Below are 23,028 nucleotides of genomic sequence, written 5' to 3'. Positions count from 1 at the left end.
CATATATTTACAACCCACCCCATTGACCCTCTACTTGAATAAATCAAGACAGAAGTGGACAGAAGAGACAGATTAAAACACCAGGTGTAATTGAGAATGTGTCTCCCTCGCCTACATGTGATTCGATCAAACAAAAAGCATCTTAATACTAGGTGTAAATAGGGCCTTAAAGGTCCAGGAGCAAGTTGTGGAAGGATGGGGGAAACTTGTTGACATGTAAACCTTTTTTTTTAAACACAAACAAAGCAAGTTCCCAAGTCATACAGTTCCTGTGGTCAGTGGGACTACAAAATAAGGTCTCCCAATATGTTGTCCCAAGATAACATTTCAAAGAATGGATAAGCAGGTCTCCATTATTTTGAGGCAGATTGCTTTGACAAAGCACATTAACGGGGTCACGCTCTTTGTGTTGGACACTGCAATTGTGTGTCTGCCACAGTGATGGATAACACCTAGATGAGCTGCCTCACAATTTGCCAAGAATGCAGACAATTATTAGACATAAGCTTAGGTGAAAAAACACAAAGGCCTTCCATAAATCATGCACAATCTCAAGTAAATATTGTCTAGTCATCTAGCTATTTGCTTAGCAGCTGGGTGTGCGCATTGTGTCGCTAAATTGATTCATGGTTCAACTGATGGCAAATGTAATAAAACAACACTCAAAAAAGGGTGATAAATTCAAAGGAATCCTTGAGAGACATCCACTTTGTCCTCTCTGAGCCTCTGCACAGAGATAAGCAATGCCAGATACAGTGACGGCTTTCCGGAATGAGTCTAAATTGTAATTTGAATCTGGAGATTGAATCTATGCAAATCTTTGGTCTGAAGCTGTGAAAGAGGCAAGAAACAGAGCAGCTGATGTCTTGCGCTGGAATATGGAGCCATCAAATAGTTTATTCATGCCCGTGCTTGTAAAAGTCACCCCTTCGCAAACAGGAGCATTTGCATTTGATGATGCCCTTCCAAAGGAGACATCTCGAGCTTGATGGCTTCTTCCTATGCTTCTTTTCTTTTTTTAAGATAGAAAGAGTCAAGAGAACAATGCATTGTGTTTAATTAGCTTCTTTATTGGTGAGCAAATGAAGTTTGTTTTACAGATATGCTAGAGTATATAAATTGAGTGTAGGAAAATGACAGATAAAGGATATTTTATAAAACATGGTTTTATTGCCTTGTCGCGTATTTTAGCATTCCGACAACACACAGACGCGACACAAAATCAAACCCCCCGGTACATCTGGTGCCATTTCGACTGCATGCACAAACACAATGCGAGAGGAAAAAGAAAAGGGTTTTAAAAAGCTATTTTAACTAACTGCTACCAATGCACTGGCACAACACGAGGATGCCCTTGGCATAAATAGATCTACATGTTCATTTGGTATATTAAGAGAGGCACACAGTTAAGGAGTGTTCATTACAATTGTAAATTTCCGCCCTGGGGCCCGTAGCCCAGTACTTGATTACATGGGGTCTGCGCTCATGGACACAGCCTGAGTCGGACTCAAAGTCCAGTGCACCTAATTAATTTCATTAGAAAGTGAAGTCATCTTCTAGCAGGAATTAATATTTGGAGCGTCATGTTGCTAATTCATTTCCAGATTTAATTAGCTCAGAGAAGAAATGTTGCTTGGGCAAGAGGACTTTTTAATTATCAGCTTGGATAAATTTGAAAATGTTGATGCCTAAGGGTTGAGTTAATTAAAACCTGCATTATTTTAACTTTAATTAGCTCCCATCTTTGTTTTGCTCCACCATATGGCCATGTCCTGTAGTCAAATTTAGTTAATTAAGCTAATTAAGCTAATCATTTTAATTACTCAAGACAATGTGATTGGATAGAGGATGACTACAAGTTTATGGCCTAGTACTTGTTATTCATTAAGTTGAAGGGACAGAGTTATTTCTGATTGCAGTTGGCAAGCATTGCCGGGCTTTGACAAGCGCTGAGATATTAAGGCTGAAGTATAATTGCATTCCTTGATAAAAACAACATGTCACTAGCACAACTCTTTTAAAGAGGAAAATAATTTAGAGCTGCGTCTATTAGCATTCCGTGTCGGTTGAAGGCCCTCTCGCCGATATCTGATTAAATGCTGCAGAATCGCTCAAGTGAGAGGACCCCCTTTCTCTCCCCCGGCCTGCTGACCACACTCTCAAACCTGCGATCGGTTGCTCCGGTAATGACACACACGCAGTTTCGAGATTAAACGTTATTAAATTCAGTCATTCATGTTTGGGCGGCACTCTCCAAAAGGTACGTTTACGCTCCTCTGTGCTTTGGTCGTAAAGTATCATGCGTGTACTTAGTGGAAGAAACTGGTCCGATCTCAGTGATTAATGCAGTAGATCATCATTTTTCTTTTTAATAATGTAAAATATATCAATACGCAGGTTACGTCTACATTAATTTGGATGCATTTGAAAACTTAGTTTCAAAACATTCTCCATCCACACTAGCATTTTTAAGCATTTTCTAAAAAATCTTGTTCATGCTGAAACAACCGAAAGAGCAAAAATCATCTTATTGAGCGTGCATGAAACAAATAAAGCTTGATAAGATGATCCAAAGAAACCAGACATAATACACGTCTCACACTATTGTTCTGGCACAATAATTTTATTAGCAAAATATCTCACGTCAAGGTCGCACTCAGTCGCCATTCCATGTATTGCCTAAAACGCAATTCCACTCATATTTTGCCATCTTTGCAGGAACATCATATGAAGATTGTACAAAGTGACATTTATCTTAAGCAGCATTGTAAAAGTGAATATTACATACCGTTATAAAAATAAACATATATCTGTACAATATGTGTCACATGACAAAACATACATCATCGTTTTCAAATTTCTCCATTTTCACAGTTCACACTATAATGCGAAAACACTGTTTTCAAAGTTAAACTTGGGAGAGTATCTTCAAAAAGCTCAGTTCCCTTTCGTTGTCACTCCGAGTTACGTCGGATGACGACGAATAGGGTTTCGCTTAGAAAGCCTATCAACTTCGAGTATTACAAAACGAGCCAATGGCAAAGAAATGCCATGGGTCTGCGGAATTTGCATGGCGTAACTCCGCCCCACCTCGTGGGTATAAAAGGAGGAAGCCGGCAACATGCAGATATGTTTTCGCTTCGGAGCCAAGTGTATTCTTCTCTCCACAAGCCATCTCTGAATTGTCAGCTTCACAAACGAGCACCTCGAGTGTTGGTGTGACGGCGATCTACGGCCAGAGCGTGCTTCCTACTGTACACTGGGCTTCCCCCAGTTGAACGCTCTGTTGCAGTGGTCTGCCAGTCGGTGCGTTTCTCCTCGGGTGCTTCAACACTTGAGTTTTCTCTCACTAAAAGAGCTTACACGTGGCACGTCTTTTTATAGATGTCTCGCCCGTGTACTTCTGGTTGCGGCAGATTGGTATCGGACTCTGATGGGCACGAGCGTTGCATAGTATGTTTGGGCATTGATCATGCTAGAGCAGCGCTTGTGGATGACTCATGTTCTCTCTGTGGGAACATGACCATCGCGTCATTACGGTCGAGACTCTGTGAACTCGCAAGAGTGAGAGTCCCCTCATCCACCCCCCGCTCTGCGGCTGGTGGCCAGGGTGACCTGAGGGTTACGGTCTGGAACAAGGCGCCGACTATGTGTCCGCGACCCCAGCCCCCCTCTTCAATGACAGTGCCCGCTAGCGAACTGCTGATTCCCACGGGTCTACCCTCTGGTGGCTCGCGTGTTTCAGTTGAAGCTACAGAGGAAGATGCCATGTCTGTTGCAGTATCACTAGGGGGGTTTGAGTCTTCTGGAAGTGAGGGCTCGTCACAGGTTTTTTTTTTGGGCAAGGCCGCTCGCTAGTCTCATCCGCCTTTCCTCCCCTCGATGAGGCAGCTGCCCGTGGGCTTCCCCCAGTTGAACGCTCTGTTGCCATGCAACTATGTCCTCAGAGTGCTTCTTCTCGGGTCAAGCCTAAGCACCCATCCAAAGCCTGTAGATTTTCGTCTACCCTGGTGGCGAAGTCTTACAGAACGGCGGGACAGGCGGCTGCTTCACTGCATGCTATGGCCACTCTGCAGGTCTACCAGGTCCAGATGCTCAGAGGCATGCACGAGGGTAGGACAGACCCAGGGCTCTTTAATGAGCTGCGCGCCGCAACCGACCTTTCTCTCCGGGCGACGAAGGTTACCCCGCGCTCCCTGGGTTTGGTGATGTCCACAGCTGTGGTCCAGGAGAGACATCTGTGGCTGAACCTGGCCGACATGCGGGACGCGGAGCGGACCCATCTGCTTAACGCCCCCTTGTCCCAGGCCGGCCTCTTCGGCGGTGCAGTTGAAGATTTTGCCCAACAGTTTTCAATTGCCCAGAAACAGACCGAGGCCATCATACACATTCTGCCCCACCGGCCCGCTGCTGCCTCCACCCAGCCGGCCGGGCAGACGCCTCAACCTGTTTCCCGCCGAGGGCGCCCTCCTGTGGCTCCCGCCCCTCCCGCCCGGACCACGCAGCAGCCTCCACCCAGGGCCGGTCGAGGAGGAAGCCGCAAGACGGCGCCACAGCCCTCTCCTGCCCCGACCCCCGCTAAACGCCGGGCCAAGCGGCGCTCCTGAGACGGGCTGCTCAGGGATGATGATTGTTTCTCAGGAGGTGGTAGCAGGACCACTACTTACCCCGGTGGAGGGCCGGGGGAGAATCTTTTGTACTCCACTCCCCGCTGCTCACCCACGGGTGGGCAGTACCCTAATGTGGTTAAAAACAGAAACAATCCCCTCTTCCCTGAGCTCACAGAGTTCTCGGGCGACACAGAGCGCCGCCCACAAGCCGTGCTCTCCTCGCCCCCCTCTGTCCCAGAGGCGGTTGACATGACGTGCCGTCCATGGACCGCTTCGCCCCTGTCCACCTCTGTCGCCAGACCCCTGGCAGAGCAGGCCTCCGCGGGATGACCAGCCTGGTCCTCCCCTGGCCCCCTCTGCCAGGGCGCGGTTGCTAACTGTGCCCCCACACCAGGCTGCTATGCCGTCCACGTCTGGGCCAGTTACTCCGCTTCGCTGCCCCTCCGGGGGGACGCCTGTGGTTCGCATGATCCCGCTGGTTCAGCTCCTGGGAGCCTGGCTAGAGCTTCCCCGTCTGTCCTGCTGGATCGCGCGGACCGTCAGGTTCGGCTATGCGATTCAGTTCGCACGGTCTCCTCGCCGCTTCAGGGGAGTCCGCTCCACTTTGGTCGGTGGCAATGCCCCCATCATGAGAGCAGAGATTGCCACCCTGTTGGCGTTACGTGCAATCGAGACGGTCCCTCCAGCCGAGATGAGGTCCGGCTTCTACAGCCCCCACTTCATTGTCCCCAAGAAAACCGGTGGGTTACGGCCAAACCTGGACTTGCGCATGCTGAACCGCTCCCTTCACAGGATGCCGTTCAAGATGCTCACCACCAAACGCGTTTTCGAATGCATACGGCCCCAGGATTGGTTTGCAGCGATCGACCTGAAGGACGCCTACTTTCATGTCTCCATTCTTCCTCGACACAGACCGTTCCTTCGGTTTCCTTTCGAGGGGCAGGCATACCAGTACGCGGTTCTCCCTTTCGGGCTAGCCCTGTCTCCTCGCATCTTCACGAAGTTCGTCGAGGCTGCCCTTATTCCCCTTCGGGAACAGGGGGTTCGCATCCTGAGTTATATCGACGACTGGCTGATCCTAACTCACTCTCGAGATCAGGTTTGCGAACACAGGGACCTAGTGCTTCGGCACCTAGCTCGTCTGGGCCTTCAGGGTCAACTGGGAGAAGAGCAAACTTTGCCCCGTGCAGAGGATCTCTTTTCTCGGTATGGATATCGACTCGGTCGCCATGTCCGCGCAGCTTACGAGCGAGCGCGCACAGTCACTGCTGACTTGCCTGACACAATTCGAGGGCAGGAGTGTGGTTCCACTGAAACTCTTTCAGAGGCTCCTGGGGCATATGGCATCTGCAGCCGCGGTCACGCCGCTCGGATTGCTTCATATGAGACAGCTTCAGCTTTGGCTTCGCGACCGAGTCCCGAGGTGGGCATGGCAACACGGCACGCTCCGAGTACCAGTTACCCCGACCTGCCGTCAGTTCTTCACCCCGTGGTCGAACCTCATTTTTCTCAGGGCGGGGTCCCCCTGGAACGAGCTTCCCGGCATGTTGTTGTTTCATCAGATGCCTCCACCACGGGCTGGGGCGCCATGTGCAATGGACATGCTGCTGCGGGCTCCTGGACAGGACCCCAGCGGCTATGGCATGTTAATTGCCTCGAGTTGTTGGCAGTACGCCTTGCCCTGCACCGCTTCCGGGCGTTGCTCAGGGGTCAACACGTACTAGTCCGTTCAGACAATACTGCCACTGTAGCGTACATCAACCATCAAGGTGGTCTACGCTCCCGCCGTATGTCACAACTCGCTCGCCACCTCCTCCTATGGAGTCAGAAGCATCGAGCCATTTTCATTCCCGGAGCGCTGAACTGTGCAGCCGACGAGCTCTCACGGCTTCAGCCTCTCCCTGGAGAATGGCGACTCCATCCCCAGTCGGTTCAGCTGATTTGGGACCAGTTCGGGGACGCACAGATAGATCTGTTTGCCTCCCACGACTCGACCCATTGTGCCCAGTTTTATTCCCTGACCGAGGGCACGCTCGGCACGGATGCTCTGGCGCACAGCTGGCCGCAGGGCCGCAAGTATGCGTTTCCTCCAGTGAGCCTTCTTGCGCAGACCTTGCGCAAGGTCAGGGAGGACGCAGAGCAGGTCATCCTGGTTGCCCCTTACTGGCCCAACCGGACCTGGTTCGCCGAACTAGTACTCCTCGCGACAGCACCTCCCTGGCCGATCCCTCTAAGGAAGGACCTTCTTTCACCCTATGGCACCCTCGTCCCGATCTCTGGAACCTCCACGTGTGGCTCCTGGATGACCTGGTCATCAGGTTCCTGAGAGGAGCGAGGAGACTAAATCCGCCTCGCCCTCCTCTCGTTCCCTCTTGGGACCTCTCAGTCGTTCTAACTGCCCTGAGGAGTGCTCCATTTGATCCCCTGCAATCAGTCGAGCTTAAATTCCTGTCTATGAAGACAGCGCTCCTGGTTGCACTGGCCTCCATCAAGAGGGTAGGGGACCTGCACGCATTCTCGGTTGACGAAGCGTGCCTGGAATTTGGGCCGGCTTACTTTCACATGATCCTGAGACCCCGGCCTGGATATGTGCCCAAGGTTCCTACCACTCCCTTCCGGGACCAGGTGGTGAACCTGCAAGCGCTGCCCCTGGAGGAGGCAGACCCAGCCTTGGCACTGCTCTGTCCAGTACGCGCTCTCCGCGCCTATGTAGACAGGACGCAGTGTTTCAGGACCTCAGACCAGCTCTTTGTCGGTTATGGTGGGAAGGTTAAGGGAAAGGCTCTCTCCAAGCAAAGGTTGTCTCACTGGATAGTGGACGCCATTGCTTTGGCATACCAGCAGCAAGGTCGACCGTGCCCCCTTGGTGTGACTGCCCACTCCACCCGGAGTGTGGCGTCCTCTTGGGCTCTAGCGCATGCCGCCTCGCTAACAGACATCTGCAGAGCTGCAGGCTGGGCGACACCTAACACATTTGCCAGATTCTACTATCTCCGAGTGGAGCCAGTGTCCTCTCATGTACTCGCTTCAACCAGCTAGTACTGGACCCGCTCAGGTGTCTTTGCTTGCTCGCCATTCCACTCCGCGGACTGGATACGTGCGATATTCTCCTCAGGTGAGCTTCCCCGAAAGCCCTGAGTTCCTCCAGCACTCCTGACGTTGGCGCCAGTGTCTATTGCTTGCACGTCGGCTAGGTGCCTCCCGTGTGCATGGTCCCTCCCCTGAGCGACCCCCACATGTGTATATCCACTGTAAGCCTCTCTGAGCATGTGTCTTTCCCTTGGCAAGCCACCTTGCCACCCCTGGGGTTGAAATATTCCACCTGCGGCTGGACACCCCAGTGTTCTCCATATGTTTCCTTCGGGTCATATGTGTATTCTCTAAGTCCCAGACCACATCCCCCCCCCCCCCCCCCCCCCACCCCCCCCTCTGGGTTGTCATTAATTGCATACTTCCCCTAGCTTGGGATATGCTTCCCAGTGTACCTTGGTATTCCTGTGTTAAATGGAGTCCTTTGTCCAGTCTCGACAGGGATCTCGATTTACGCAGGGCACTGGAAGACAGCTGAGAAGATGGCGTGATTAGACTGGTAACCCCATTCGTCGTCATCCAACGTAACTCGGTGTGACAACGAAAGGGAACGTCTATGGTTACGTATGTAACCCTCGTTCCCTGAGTAGGGAACGGAGACGTTACGTCTGCCTGCCACTTTCCGCTGTACCGCGGGGATCGCCTGAGCTCAGTCTTGGCTCCTCAGTGAAGAAACATATCTGCATGTTGCCGGCTTCCTCCTTTTATACCCACGAGGTGGGGCGGAGTTACGCCATGCAAATTCCGCAGACCCATGGCATTTCTTTGCCATTGGCTCGTTTTGTAATACTCGAAGTTGATAGGCTTTCTAAGCGAAACCCTATTCGTCGTCATCCGACGTAACGTCTCCGTTCCCTACTCAGGGAACAAGGGTTACATACGTAAACATAGACGTTTTTGCAAATTGAGGAGTAGAGGACCTTCTTGCTTCTGGGAAGAGCCATTTGTCCCTCTGGGCCAACAACTACATGTTGTGCTACACGTCATGTCCCCTTGGTAACCGCATAACAGATTCAGAGGCCAAGTGTGGTAATTAAATAATACAGCTAGACATCATGTCCATGGTTTCCAGTATTGTTAAAGATTTTGGTTGCCCGATAGCACCACTTAGGTAATTTGTTTCTGTGTATAATCCTGTTGGCTGCTATTAAATTAAACCAACTGGTCATTTGGGTTTCGGGGACTATAAATAAACCCTGTTGCCACGAGGCACGGGCTGTATGTGTTGTGTCTCATTTGATTAAAGGGGAAGCACTTTATAATTTCATCTGAAAAAATGTGACCTCACTGGGTCGGCCAATATCAGATGATCCCAACTAATAGCTAAAGTAGTTAATGACTATTCCTAATACAGACACTGTCTCACTTATATCCATAACCAGTGATTTTTCCTCTAATACTAGAAAATCAAAATCACAATCAGGCATATTTTCAGATTTAATCATAAGTTTTGGATTGTTTGGTAATCATTGTAATTGCCTCTCATCTTTGTAAGTGTTGGCCATGTTTGGTGTGAGTTGGGCAGGATGAGATTGAGTTGTGTTTTGGCATGAAGCCAGAGAGAAGAAGCAGGTCCACCTCTCCCTCTCTCTCTCTCTCTCTCTCTCTCTCTCTCTCTCTCTCTCTCTCTCTCTCTCTCTCTCTCTCTCTGTGAACTCATTATGATGGAAGTATTCGGCAATTGATGCTGAATTAACACCTGGGGGACTACATATGTGTTCACACCACGGTATGCTTGGCGGTATGCTTGAATGCTTATCCTGGGTTTTTACCAAAGTCACATTTTAGCTGTTACACGATCAAGGTGCAAATGAACACTGCATTAATTAAATAGCATAATATATACCTATCTAGGTGTTTCTTTAATATAGGACATGGGTGTTTCTTCAACTACAGAGACTTTATATCCCAGGGGTTGATTTTAATTTAAACTACCATAGTTCACACTAACACTGTCTTGGAAACCATTAATTTAATCTAATTTTCAAATGTTTTGTGTGTAAGTGTGTGTACAGATTTTATTGTTTTACCCTGTTTGCAACATGATATTACATGCAAAACCTGAAAATTTATTACATTACATTTTTAAAAGCATATGATAATCTGAACAAAGAATACAATAATTAACCATTTCACCATTTATTGTGTGAAATGTATTTATATAAATGAATTACAGTCCCTCAGTTCCTCAGCATAATTTCAACTATGACCAATATTTTAGTCTATCACTGATATCACAAATATCTTTATTGTGTCAAATTTCCAAGGCTCTTTGTCAAATAATGCAAAGATTCTGAATATATTATTTAATTTTGTAAATTTATAGGTCACACAAAATGCTAGCTTTGAAATTAGCCTTAATTTAATCTTAAACTTTCTTACATTTGATTTTATTTCAGTTAATGTTTATTTTATAAAATAAAAAAAATCCGATATTGACATATCCACCACAGACTGTTATCAAATACAATACATAAATGTGATGGCATAAAAAATCATAGTATTATTTTGTAAGAATGTGAAAATATTTTAGGAAAGTTCTAAAATTCCAAAAAGCGCCATTGTACTTAATCCATTGTATTGTAACTTAAATATTGCCTTTACCGTACCTGCATAGCAGCTGCCTTTTGACCTCACTGACTTACCAGAACTGAAAATGTTTTATAAGAGATAAATAAATAAATGTATGTGTCAGTCAAGTACAGTTCAAGAAACATAATAATAATGTCTGTTTGTGAATTTTGCTTATTATTATTTTTTAGATAGACCCTGTAGATCCTGTGCCCAGCAGGCCCCAGCGAGATAGAGCTTAATAGATTAACTAACAGACGGCTGCCGATCAGGGCCCAGCCAGTTGACACCAGGAGAAGCATCTGCTCAAAGGCCATCTCCCTCCACCTAGGGCCAGCGCCGCCTCACAAACCCCGGCATGGAAGCTCCATCCTGGGCCTCTTGCTAATTCTGCCTCCCCTCCTCTCCTCCTCTCCTCCCCTCCCACCACCGGCAGCATCGCCAGACCCTCTATGACATAGTGGCTAATTAGAGACATGCATATATTTATGACTGTGTTCATTACAAGGGAGGCTGCAGTCTGCCTTTGTGCACCTAAACAAACCTGCTTCCCAGCTTCCAGCTCACGCGCTGTCGGTCTGACTCCTCTGTGAAACAGTTATGCCAGTTTACCAGGAGCCAGCTTGCAAACTCCAACAGAAGAAAATAGATTTATAAGCATGAACTCTAAGGGGATAAGCCGCAGGCAAAAGAGAAACCTCTTTGGGGTCCATTTGAGGCTGCTTGAACTACATGTTTAATTATATGTAAAGGTCAGGAGGAGTGAAAGGGAAGAAATGCCAGACAGAGGGGCTGTGGTTAAGGCTCTGTTTTCTGCCTAATGACGGTCTCTTCCTTTAGTGCACACTCAGCTAACATCCATCACCCCACAGCTGCATCCCACAGAATTAAAAGCACTTGGTAACTCAGTCGGACAATCAACCTCAGATAGTGTTCAAAGAACCTGAAAGTCCTGTGTGATGATGATGATGATGAACTATTTTCTTTTTTGTCCTTAATCGATAATTCACAAGATGCACAACAAAGAAGGTAGGAGAATGCACACGCCACGTATACACAGACGAGACCAAACAACTAAAGGCAGACATTCAGGAACTTAAATACACCAGATAACAAGGGAACACAACTGAAAGGTATAATGAAATCAAATCAATAACCATAGAAACACATAAGACAAGCAGACAGGATATAACCACAGCCGAAACAGAAAACCAAACTAAACTGAATACAACTGTGACAGTACACCCCACCCGGAAAGGTGTGACCTGGCGCTGACGGTTCACTGAATAGAGGAGTCTGTGACTTTGTGATGGTGATGTTTGACCCAGGCAGAGCCAATGTTCCGAAGGAGCCCAGTGGAGTCGAACACTCGATGGGCCCTGCCGGAGCTGAAGGAGGAAGGAGCGAAGGCAGAGGTGTCAGGACGACAGCCCGAGGTGGAGTGATGGGATCAGAGGCAGGAGATGGAGCCATTGGATCCCCAAGCCCAGGAGGAGCTGGCTCACTGAAGGCCTGTGGTGGATCCACGCCACTGAGAGTAGGCTGAGGAGGAACTAAGGGGCTGATGGGAGACACCAGAGACTGGGTAGCCAGAGTGTTTGAGGGCTGGAAAATAGAATGATGAGGAACAGAGGGACTGACGAGGGACAACTATAATTCCTGGGTAGGCATTTGGAGAGGAGGTGGGAGAGGGAGGCTGAGAAGGGCTAGCAAGTCTGAATATGAAGATTCAGGTGGGATCAAAGGGGGCAGGGGATCCTCCTCTCCAAATACAAAAAAAACTGTCCATTAAAGTCAACAGAAACTGACTCTCTGTGGTGGGAGTGTGGACGGGGCTCTCTTCCATACCCTTGGTCACACAACTGGTCAGACTCGTGAAGCTTGTGCTCCATGTCTGCAGTGTGCTTAGGCAAATGTTCTGTGCAGCTGGGTGGTTTCAGTCTGGGCACTGGGTTGGGAGTGGGGCTGGTGTCGTCATCCGCTGGGCTAATGAAGACCACAGATACGCAGGAATCCAGCACCCACTCCACATATGCCGCGAAGCTCCCTCAAGGTTCTTCCTCAGACAACTTGGCATTTGTAATGGTGTTACGTCCTGTGTAGAGAAATGAAACAAAGGCAGTCGTCCGGGAAGCGTGCTTGATGGGCGATATCTAGAAACTCATTCAAATGGTCCTTGAGGGAGCGATCTCCCTGCTCAAGGCACAGCAAACAGACTAAGGGAATGTCCATGGTGATGAAAAATAAAGTCAAAACACACAAAACAAAAATGTCACCGCGGTATAAATCACTTTTTTGGTTCAGTCTTCTATCACACTCTGGTGGTGTAGTTCAACACAATGAAGTTCAAACACAGTCTTTAAACGCTAATCCACATTATGCGAAACAAAGAAGGCAAGAGAATGCACACCCCATGTATACACTGACAAGACCAAACAACTTAAGGCATACACACAGGAACTTATACACCAGATAACGAGGGAACACAGCTGCAATGGGTATATCAAATCAAATCAATAACACACAAGACAATCAGACAGGAAATTAACACAGCAAAAACAGAAAACCAAACTAGACTGTGACAAATATGTAGAGACACCAATACTGTAAGTAAGCCATTCATATGAAAAGTGCGCACAATATGGCTTGGCTTGTTACTCTGCATCTCCACCAGCCCAATATAACAATATCAACTCAACCAATGGCATGAGTTTGGGGTGGGACTATTTAATTGTCAACCAATGAGAGGCAGGGTAGTATTCTGAGAAAACCAGCTTGAAAACAGTTATTTGTGCAATTATGCACTTCTCCTTCAAGATAAAATTAGGAGAAAACATTCAGATATGGGCAGAAAAGTGTTTAGGTATTTAGAAAATGTTTTATGTCACATTTAGTCTGCTAAATGAATAAATGTAACTGTGACGTCCATCCTGTTGGTCCTTTTAATCCAAAGTCTCTCCTCAGTAAGGCACTGTCCCTGCAGGCATTAGCTGAACTAGATCAACTCTTTCCTCAGGACCTTAGTCCTTAGGCTGTTTTGAGAGAACCTATGTATATATGCTGTACAGATACACCATATGCCTATCCATAATTCCTATCCATAAAATGGATAGATGGATGTTTTATGTTTGTTTGTTTTGTGGTTTTGTTTGCAAACTTAAACCGTAGATGGAAAGTTTTTCTTATTATATAGCACACATGCTTTGCTTTGCTTTGCTTTGCTTTGCTTTGCTTTTTGCTTTGCTTTGCTTTGCTTTGCTTTGCTGTGCTTTTTTCTGTTTTTTTTTTTTTTTGTCAACAGTAAACAGCGTGGATAAACAATGGAATTGGTAACAAAAATGCCCAGAGCTGCAAAGGGAGACTACTTTGATGAAGCTGAAATATAAGAAAAATAAAATGTGAGTTTTAACAAAAAATTTTTGTGTGGAAAATTAGTAATAATAATAATAATAATAATAATAATAATAATAATAATAATAATAATAATAAAATGTGTAGATGTCTAAACATTTGACTGGTATTGTATTGTAAATATCTCATGAAACAATATACTAACTTTGAAGTTAATGTCTTGACTGAACTGAATGAGATGGGAGTTTGCAGGGCATCATTTGCTTCACTGTGTTATCACTAATCGCTGGGAAAAATCATTAAGGGTTAAGGAATTTAGGCAGGGTCAAGTTCTGACATCCAAAGAGAAATGAATATAAGTTACAGGTCGGAGACTAAGAGGTGTGTGTGTGGGATGAGATGGGAATGGACAGATAGATCCTAAGCAGATCCCCCTCCCCTTCATGTAATTGCAGAGATAAGGAAACTCATGCAGCCTCTTGGGCAGACAGTTTGGTGATTTACAGCTCTTTAATGGTCTCAACTTCAAAGCCTCCTAGAAAAATCATTAATAGATATATTTAACAATGTGAAACATTAGTCACTGCCAACACATTCTCTCAGCTGCAGTGTTTTAGAAAGAAACCAAAAGAACTGATTTCAAATGCTTTATTAATAGGTAAAGAGATAATTATTCTTCCGCCCCCCCCCCCCCCCCCCCCCCCCCGCCCCCCCCGCCTTTTATCTCTCCTTTCCTCCGCTCTTCCTTTTTATGTAAGATTGAAAAAGCTGGCTAAATTAATGCCTTGTTAAGGCACAGCATTAATTTGCTTGTTCAAGCAGAGCATTAATTTGCTATATGATCTTCCATTATCTCTCTCATATGTTTTCATTAACTTTAGGTCTTTCTTACACTTTTTTGCCTAATTTGAAGCAAGCCCATCCTGAAGCAATGGTGTAGCAACTAGCATCTGCTCTCCTAGCATTTTGAGAAGTGATGCTCATATGGGTTATATAGGTTTCAGTCCTGCAACATTTTCTGAGCCCCTTTCCCTTCTTGTTCTCCCACATTGTGTCCTGTTACAACATTCTATTCATGACAATATACTATTTTACATTTTGGCAACTTGGTGGCTAATTCATATGAATTAATACAATATTATTCATACATTTTTGTACGATATGCTTATGGTTCATTGATGGTTATGTTGATTGTTGGACCTTCATGCTGTCAGATGTGTCTTGTTAAGTCATTAGCCAATGAGTTCACATGCTCAACCTACAAATACATGGCTTTTAAAAACTCTTCACCTTCCCCAGCTCCACCTGTATAGATCTGCTACGGGTAATTTATGTACGTGTTATTGTACAGCAGCAGCATGTCTTACTTGCTCACAGCAGCGTGTCATGTATGTATTGGCAGCAAGTCCTATACTTACTCTGCCGCAGCAGCAACAGCAGCAGCAATAAAAGCAGCAGCAGCGTAGCAGATCTATTCTGCCAAGACCAAACATACAACATTGTCATATCCATTACCATGCCAAACACTCCGAGAGTTGTCATGACATAACCTCTGTTGGTGAGTTTTATGTTTCATGTTCAAGTTTAGTTTATAATATCCAGCCAAGTCTTTGCTCTTTTTGTATCTGTTCACAATGGGATATAAAAAAACAGCACTTGGGTTATTTATACTCTCCGACAGGACTAATATTGCTGATATAGCTGCGAGGATAAAGTCTTGTTCATTCCAGACAGTAGCATATACCCATTAAGCTATACACACACACAGCATATTTCCTAACAATTTAGCATGTACAAGTAGATTCAGATATAACAAATAAAACATTTGCAAGCATTAAAAAAAAAACCTGTCAAGAACCATTAATTCATAGGGCCTTCTGCTCTTAATGTGGAGCTTGTGACATTAGCCCTGAACTGGGAATTGAATTGCTCTTAGAAAATCCTCTAGTGTCCTTAGAGAGACAAGAAGACTTGCAGAATTTCTAACGAGGAGTCTTTTCGACATCTAAGCTGACTCTGGCTGATTAACGAAAGCATTTGGTGACCTTTTGCTATTCTTATGGAAGGTTTCGCCCTCTGTTCAGGGGCTCTGGCTCAGAAAAAATATCTCCATCCTGGTCAGCCACACTGAGCCTCAGTGTCATTTTATTTTCACTTTTTTTCCTTGAGAATTATTAATTAAGTGTTCTGTGCAATATCTGTTACTTATTTTGTAACGAGTTAACCTGCTTAAACAACTTGGTTACTACCTCCGTTTGTTGCACTGCGCAAATTAGTAATCCTCTAATACTACTACTCTAACTGCAGCTACTTCATATTTAAGTGCTCTGGGTGGTGTTTGCTAATTTGTTAAATTAGTGGTTAGTTGCAGATGAAGAGATCCTGGGTAAATGTGCTGTACGTCAACCCTGCTGCTGAGGTTTCTAGATCGGGCTTCTCAGCCTGGGCCTTTCTTGCACTTCATCAGGGAGGCGTACACATGCAGTTATCCATCGATGTGCAGTGAAAAATCTATCAGAAACACCAGTGTATTTATTTCTCTCTGTGGGGATCTAATTGATGCGCACACCCACATATACACACAAAAACACATACACAGGGAAAAAACACCCAGAGGAAGTTTAAACTTCAAATGATCCCACTTTACACTGGCATTTTCGGTTTAGTCCCTGCATAGCGATGGCGGTTATGAAACCTTTTCATTGTGAACGTATTGTGAGTGTGTCTTTGGTCTCACTGTAGGAGTCTGTCTGCAGTCGGCCATGCTTTCAGGGGCTGACCGACCAGCCCAGCACTTAAGAGATGGCGCACTGAGTGTTATCGCGAGCCACGACTGGCTTAATGCATTATTATTGTTACCACATTCCCTCACTGAATGCTCCAAAGGGAGTGAAGGCTCAGAAAGCCTTTGCAGCAGCCCAGTCTGAGAAAACACACTGCCATAAATAGCTGAATTGGGCCCCGGTATGGATTGGTCATGGCTTGTTTTTTTTGTTTTTTTTCTCATTCCCCTCTGAATTGGGAAAGAGACTGTGAGGTCTTTAATTTTTTGAAAGAAGTCTCGTATGGCACTTCATTTTACAGTGTTCTTGTTACACGTCACATGTAGTGACTGTAATAATAACTCTAAATTATGCATAATTACATGCAACTAACCCTAAACCAAACCCTAAACCTAACCCTACAGTAAGTACATGTAGTTGATTATTATTATTCAGTACTGAAATGTATAATTACACTGTTAGACGGACACCTCAAAAACAAGGTGTAACCGAAGCCAACTCTGCTCTCCAAAGCTGCATTTATTTGATCAAAAATACAATAAAACAGTACTATTGTGAATAATTCTTATAATTTAAAATAACGGTTTCTGATTTTTATAAATGAAATTCATTCCTGTGATGGCAAAGCTGAATTTTCAGTCTTCAGAAACATTTCTTGCTATTATTAGTGTTGCTTTTAAGCTTCAAAAAGGGTGCAAAGTGCAATAAGAAGAATCACAAAAGTGGTTCATATGAATTGTATGTTATGTTTTAAGTCTTTTGCATGGAAAGTACATGGAAATCAGCAATGAGTACATTGCATTTCACCATTTGTGCCACTTTAAAGACATGTCAACTAACTTTCATTAGAGTATTAGTTGAGTATTAGTAGGCTGTTAGGAGGGTATAGAAAAAGTGGTTGACATGTACTTGAAATTTTACTTTAGAATGTCTGTTGTTGGAGCATCAAAATAAAGTGTTAGCAGATATTAAGCAGACAGTTTACTAATACTCTAATGAGAGTTAGATTACATGTAGGTGCTACGTAACTTACAGTCAACATTCAGAATGTCTAAAGGTGACCATCAAAAGAAAGTGTTGCCAAAAAATAAAGGTAACACTTTACTTAAAGCCCTAATGTATAATGCATACATAAAGGTATTCATAATGTACGTTATAATGAATTATGTCTTTTCATAAATAATTGTAACCAAAGTTAAAATGCATTATAATATTTGCAGATTCTGAAATTGGTTGTTTGTCATGCGTTTTAATGCATTATACTTTTTAAAGGTGTGTTCAATAATTAGATAAGTATTATAATGTAGTATAACTGCGGTTACAGTTATTCATAAAATCATGCACTATAAGGTGCAGTACAAGGCATAATTAATGCATTAAAAATACTTTTATAATGCATTATGCATAAAGGCTTTAAGAAAAGTGTTGCCAAAACGAAATATACGGGTGAGCGAATAATGAGAGAATTTTAATGGACTATTACTTTAAAAGATCAAAAAACAGCAGAACACTGCAGCAGATGTAAATTTCAATTCAGAAATATATAGTTGAATCATTTTCAGGATGACACCATTAACCTTTTGGTTAAATGCTTTTGCACTTTGGAAGATAAAACCTAATAGTGTGTATGTGAGTGTCTCAAGTGCTTGTTTGTGTGAAGAGCTCCATGTGTTTATTGCGGCTCCTGTCAAGGTGAGTCGAGACTTTCTGAGAGTAAAAGGGAGCAGAGTTACTAATGGAGGTGAGTCTCTTCTTTTTGTGTAGTGGAAAAATGAAGCATCCTTTAAATGCGCTTTTTCCGAGAGTCCATTGTCAGCCCCTGGGGGATAGGAGGACAGAGCGAAAGGGTGGTGCTTTCAATCTCATCGCATTACACAAGCATTTACATGACGGACAGGAAGGCCGTTTACGAAAAGTGAGCCCTCTCGTCGTCAGGAGCTAACCCTTTTAGCTGAGAAAAACCATGCCCTTCTGGAGCCGTTCACATGCGTTAGCAGCACACCCATAATGGCCAGGATTGGGTTACCCCTTTACTTTAGGGCAAACAAGACCAGCCTTAATTGCCTTACCAATATTTGCATGTCCCTCTTCGTGTTATCGAACACCCCGCTAAGTAACTGAGCACCTCTGCCCCTGCTATATTTAAAGTTGTTTGCATATGCCACGGAAAGGCAGTTGAAACAGTACAGTTACTAACTAGATGTCACACGTCTTTCAGACATCTCGGTTTCACCTGCATGTCGTTTCATTGGCTCACGAATCTACCTGATACAATATTTCACAAGGTGGCATCCTTGATTAGTGTTGACCTTTTGACAGACTGGACATCGATACCTTGCGGAGGGTTAACGTGTTAAAACATGCTCGGAGGAGAAGACAATGTTCACACGTGTTTAATTATTGAACCTACGGGTTAATTATTCATGTCCATAATATGAGTATGTGGCTGGAGTGGGAGAGATAATATTTTCCAGAGAATGTCTTTTAAAAGGACATACCGGGAGTATTGCAGCCAGCTGGCTGGAGCTGTATTAATGACTGAGAGAGTTCAGTTGTATGAGGCTGGCCATAATGGTAAATGCATGTACGATTCGCAAAGAGCTCCGGCCTGGAGAGTGACTGGGGGGGGGGGGGGGGGATTGGGCCTTTTAGAGCAATATGGGCTGTTTTAACACAGCTCCACTCAAGTACCGTGATGCCTTATGCCTAATGAGAAACTTGGATCCCAGCCGTCAGAACTATTGCTTACTTTTGCTATTTGATTACTTTTTTTTCCACTCTCTGGCTGTCTTATTACTGAAATGTTCTCAATTATTGTGTAACAATTTTAGATGTTTTGGTTCTTATGTGTATTTTAAAATCGAGAGGGCACAATATTGCGGTTGCTGTCAGTTCAAGACATTGAAGGAAAAAAAAACCTCTGCGTGTTCCTCATTGAATTGGGCTTGAAATGTGCCACATTCCTTCCTGATGAGTGCACTGATAGTGCTGAAATGTTGACTTACATAATGACAGAGCTAAGTGCACATAGTTTACACCCATCCTGACACATTTACACATCAGTCTCGGCACCTGACCAAACATCCCATACGTCAAAAACCTGTATTTTTTTTCCACTTTGGTAATTTTTACAAGCGTCTCTAATTGCCAACTATTATACAAATAAAGAATTTCTGTTCTTTATGTAAGAATTACAGTGATGTTGTGAGTGTCTGCCTTTTTATTTATCCTTTTAAAATATAAGTTTGAGGTCGGTAAGATTTTTGGTATGTTTTTAAAAGAAGTTATGCCTACCAATGCTGCATTTATTTGAACACAAATACAATAAAAACAGTAATATTGTGAAATAGTATTGCAATTTAAAAGAACTGTTTATATTTTAATTGTAATGTATTCCTGCGATGGCAATGCAGAATTCACCATCAATGTCATATGACTCTTACAGAAATCATTCTAATATGCTGATTTGCTGCTCAAAAATCATTTGTTATTATCAATGTTGTGAGAAATTGAGCTGCTTAATATTTTAGAAATGCATACTTTTTTGGTAAATCCAATAATTATATATACATTTATACAGTATTTTGTATTTTTGTTTGATGAAATGAGAAAAAAATATATTAAATGATCTATTAAACACTTACAAAATTAGTTCTTTGCATGAAATAGAAGGGCTATTAACCTACAAATTTTAATTGTGTTATATTGTTCACCTCTTCATTACAATATTATTGTGCATTTTTAAACTCATCACGTCATGGTTGATATGAAGTACAACAACCAAAGTCTTAACACTTTAAAATACCTCTCCATCATTAATGAATAACTACACAGGAATAAATGAGTAACACAATATTAACATTCTAGTAACTACTATCAACGAACAAGAAACTTACAAAAATCTCAAACGTTTACAATGACTTAAGTCAGTAGATAGTTATCATGCTTTCCACTTTATAATACTGTTCCAAATAATTAGTAATTCCTTCTGCAGTATTTGGTAATACTTCATAATACAGTAGCGTATTACTAGAGGGTTACCATGATCTTTAGAATGAATTATACATAATGCATTATTCACATTAATTATGAACCTGTATAGTAGTTCTTAGTAGCCCTCTGGGAGGTATAAAAAAAATTGTATTATTGATTAGCTAATTGTGAAGTACCTCCTTCAACTGTGCGCTATTACTTACTCATTAATTGATCAAAGTTACTTGTTAGTTAGTTACCAGAATGTTAATATTACATTACTCATTTGTGTGTAGTTATATTTATTAATGACAGAAAATTCTAAAGTGTTACCACCAAAGTAGTTTGACGGCAAGGAGGTGAGGAAATGACAAAAGAAAATTATTTTTGTGTGAACTATCAGAAGCAACCCAGCTAAATATCTTGCAGCTAATTATTATCCAGCTAATTACTTGCAGCTAACAATAGCACATGTTAGCATGCTAAATGCATGTTTTATACCATACATGAATTGGGCAGGTGGGAAGCATGAGGAAGAAAATACTAGTCACTCCATGCATTTACTGTACAAAGCATGATGGGAACTAAAAATGGTGCTATACTACGTTTCAGCAATGCTATATGCTAATATCAACAGAAATTATTCATGTGGGAAATTATCTAAGTTAACTTCTATTTTACAAATTTAAAATGGATTATACACAATGAAATTGTGACAAAATGTAAATCAAGCGAGAAGCAAAAATCGTACATTCACTTTGTATGGCGATCTGTCTGATTAAAAGTTATTTTATCTGATTGTTTGTTTTTTTGCAAAAAGAATCAGCAGTCTTCTTTATATACACATCTTGTATGGTCCCCACACAGACACTCCACTTCCAAAATACTGCCTACCTCTATTCACAGAACAATATATCATCAAAAGAAGGGCCTGCTGTGATTTTTTTTTTTTTTTTACTTCCTATACTTCATCCTTTCTCTTTTATCTGTATGTACCCTGTCTTCAACAAGCAAGCTGTGACCTGTTCAAATATCACAGCATTACAGGCCCAAACTTGTCAAAGCCTATTCATTTGCTGCTAAGATATTATCTTCCTATCACTCTCTTTCTCTCTCTCATTCATATCTTTCAACGGGAACATCAGGAATTGTATTGTCTCCATTTATATCCAACTTAAACAATCCTCTCCTTTCCAATAATTAGTCTATGTTCTACATAACACACATTTTGAATCAAAGGGAAGCTTTGTATAACCTGTTTCTCCCTGAGCAGAAAAGCCATTTGTTTGGCTCCATTGTGGTGGCTTAGCTCCATTAACTCGCCTTCTTCCGCCCCACATCAAAGCAACATCTGACATATGGATTATGAGTGGAGAAATTAAGTTTTTTTGAAATATGTCGCTCACTATCTACCATTCATCGAGTTTTGCTCTGGGATATATGTATATATATATATATGTGTGTGTGTGTGTAATTTAAAAACAAAGCCCTTTCACGTGAGAACATTTTAATTGAAAAAACATGAATGCTGGAGAAATCTTGAATTCATTTCCATTTATTAGGATCAATTTACTCCAGTAATTGCTTTAACATTAGCAGATAATTGTCACATACATGGCCCTCGTGTTTGCAGTTAAAACACTAAATTACTTGAACAGATGTGAGTCTGACCTTTGTTCCAGTGAAACAAGCTAGCTGCTTTCAAGTATCTAAGCTATGCTACGCACAGTATAAAGCGTGTCTAAATATAACTTGAAAATAATGACAATATGTTATAATCATCACGACCAATGTAACTATTATCACAACTGTTACTTCTGCTGAAATTAGAAGAGCTGTTGTCCAACACCAACTGTTGTTGGACTACAATCACCTGTTGCTCATAAAAGTATTTTAGAGATCCTGTATCTGTTACGCATTATACCGGCACCATATAGTAAAAATAACTGGAGGACACTTTTAAACTTGAAGGTTAGATGAGCATTTGTACCGATCAGCAGACAACTGTTATGGGTTCGCAACAAGACCGTATCTTTTCAACTCACGCATTTGGAGCTCTATGATTTTCCTCTGGAATCGTTTGGTTGAGAGTTATGCAAATGTACTTTAGCTTGAGTCTCTCTACAAAAGAGACCAAAAGACATTCCTCGAGTTTTACAAGTGAGGCAAACTCTGCTAAAGCACTTAGGAGATGGCTGTGTTTTTAGACCGGCTAATTTGAATTCCTGGTGCACTGAGAAAAAAAGCAAACTCTTGCACCTGTTATGACTACACTTTCCATGTTGCTTTAGTAAAAGCATTCAAAGTGTATGTCCACAAAATAACTGTACACGGTGCATCAACATGGTTTGCGCTCTCACAGTGTAGCTCTAGTGTTCTTAAACATCTCACTCATCAAGGTTTGAGCAACAGATGTTTTAAAACTTGGAAATATATGTTCTCAGCAATAACATATGAACATTGTGTTGAATATTTCAGCAAAATATGCACATTTTCACTTCAGGTCAGTAAGTATACGGATACAAATGTTTTTGTAGCAAGAACTCCTCAACTACACACTTAATATTAAAGGTTCTTATCGGCAAAGAAGAACCTTTAACATCCATGTAAATTTTCCGTTCTTTATAGTGGAAAAAGTTTTTTTAGATTAT

The sequence above is a fragment of the Siphateles boraxobius genome, unplaced genomic scaffold (genome assembly GCF_051911475.1).
Source record: "Siphateles boraxobius isolate OS27281-9 unplaced genomic scaffold, OSU_SipBor_1 41, whole genome shotgun sequence".
Taxonomy (NCBI): domain Eukaryota; kingdom Metazoa; phylum Chordata; class Actinopteri; order Cypriniformes; family Leuciscidae; genus Siphateles; species Siphateles boraxobius.
This window is presented reverse-complemented; position numbering follows the sequence as displayed.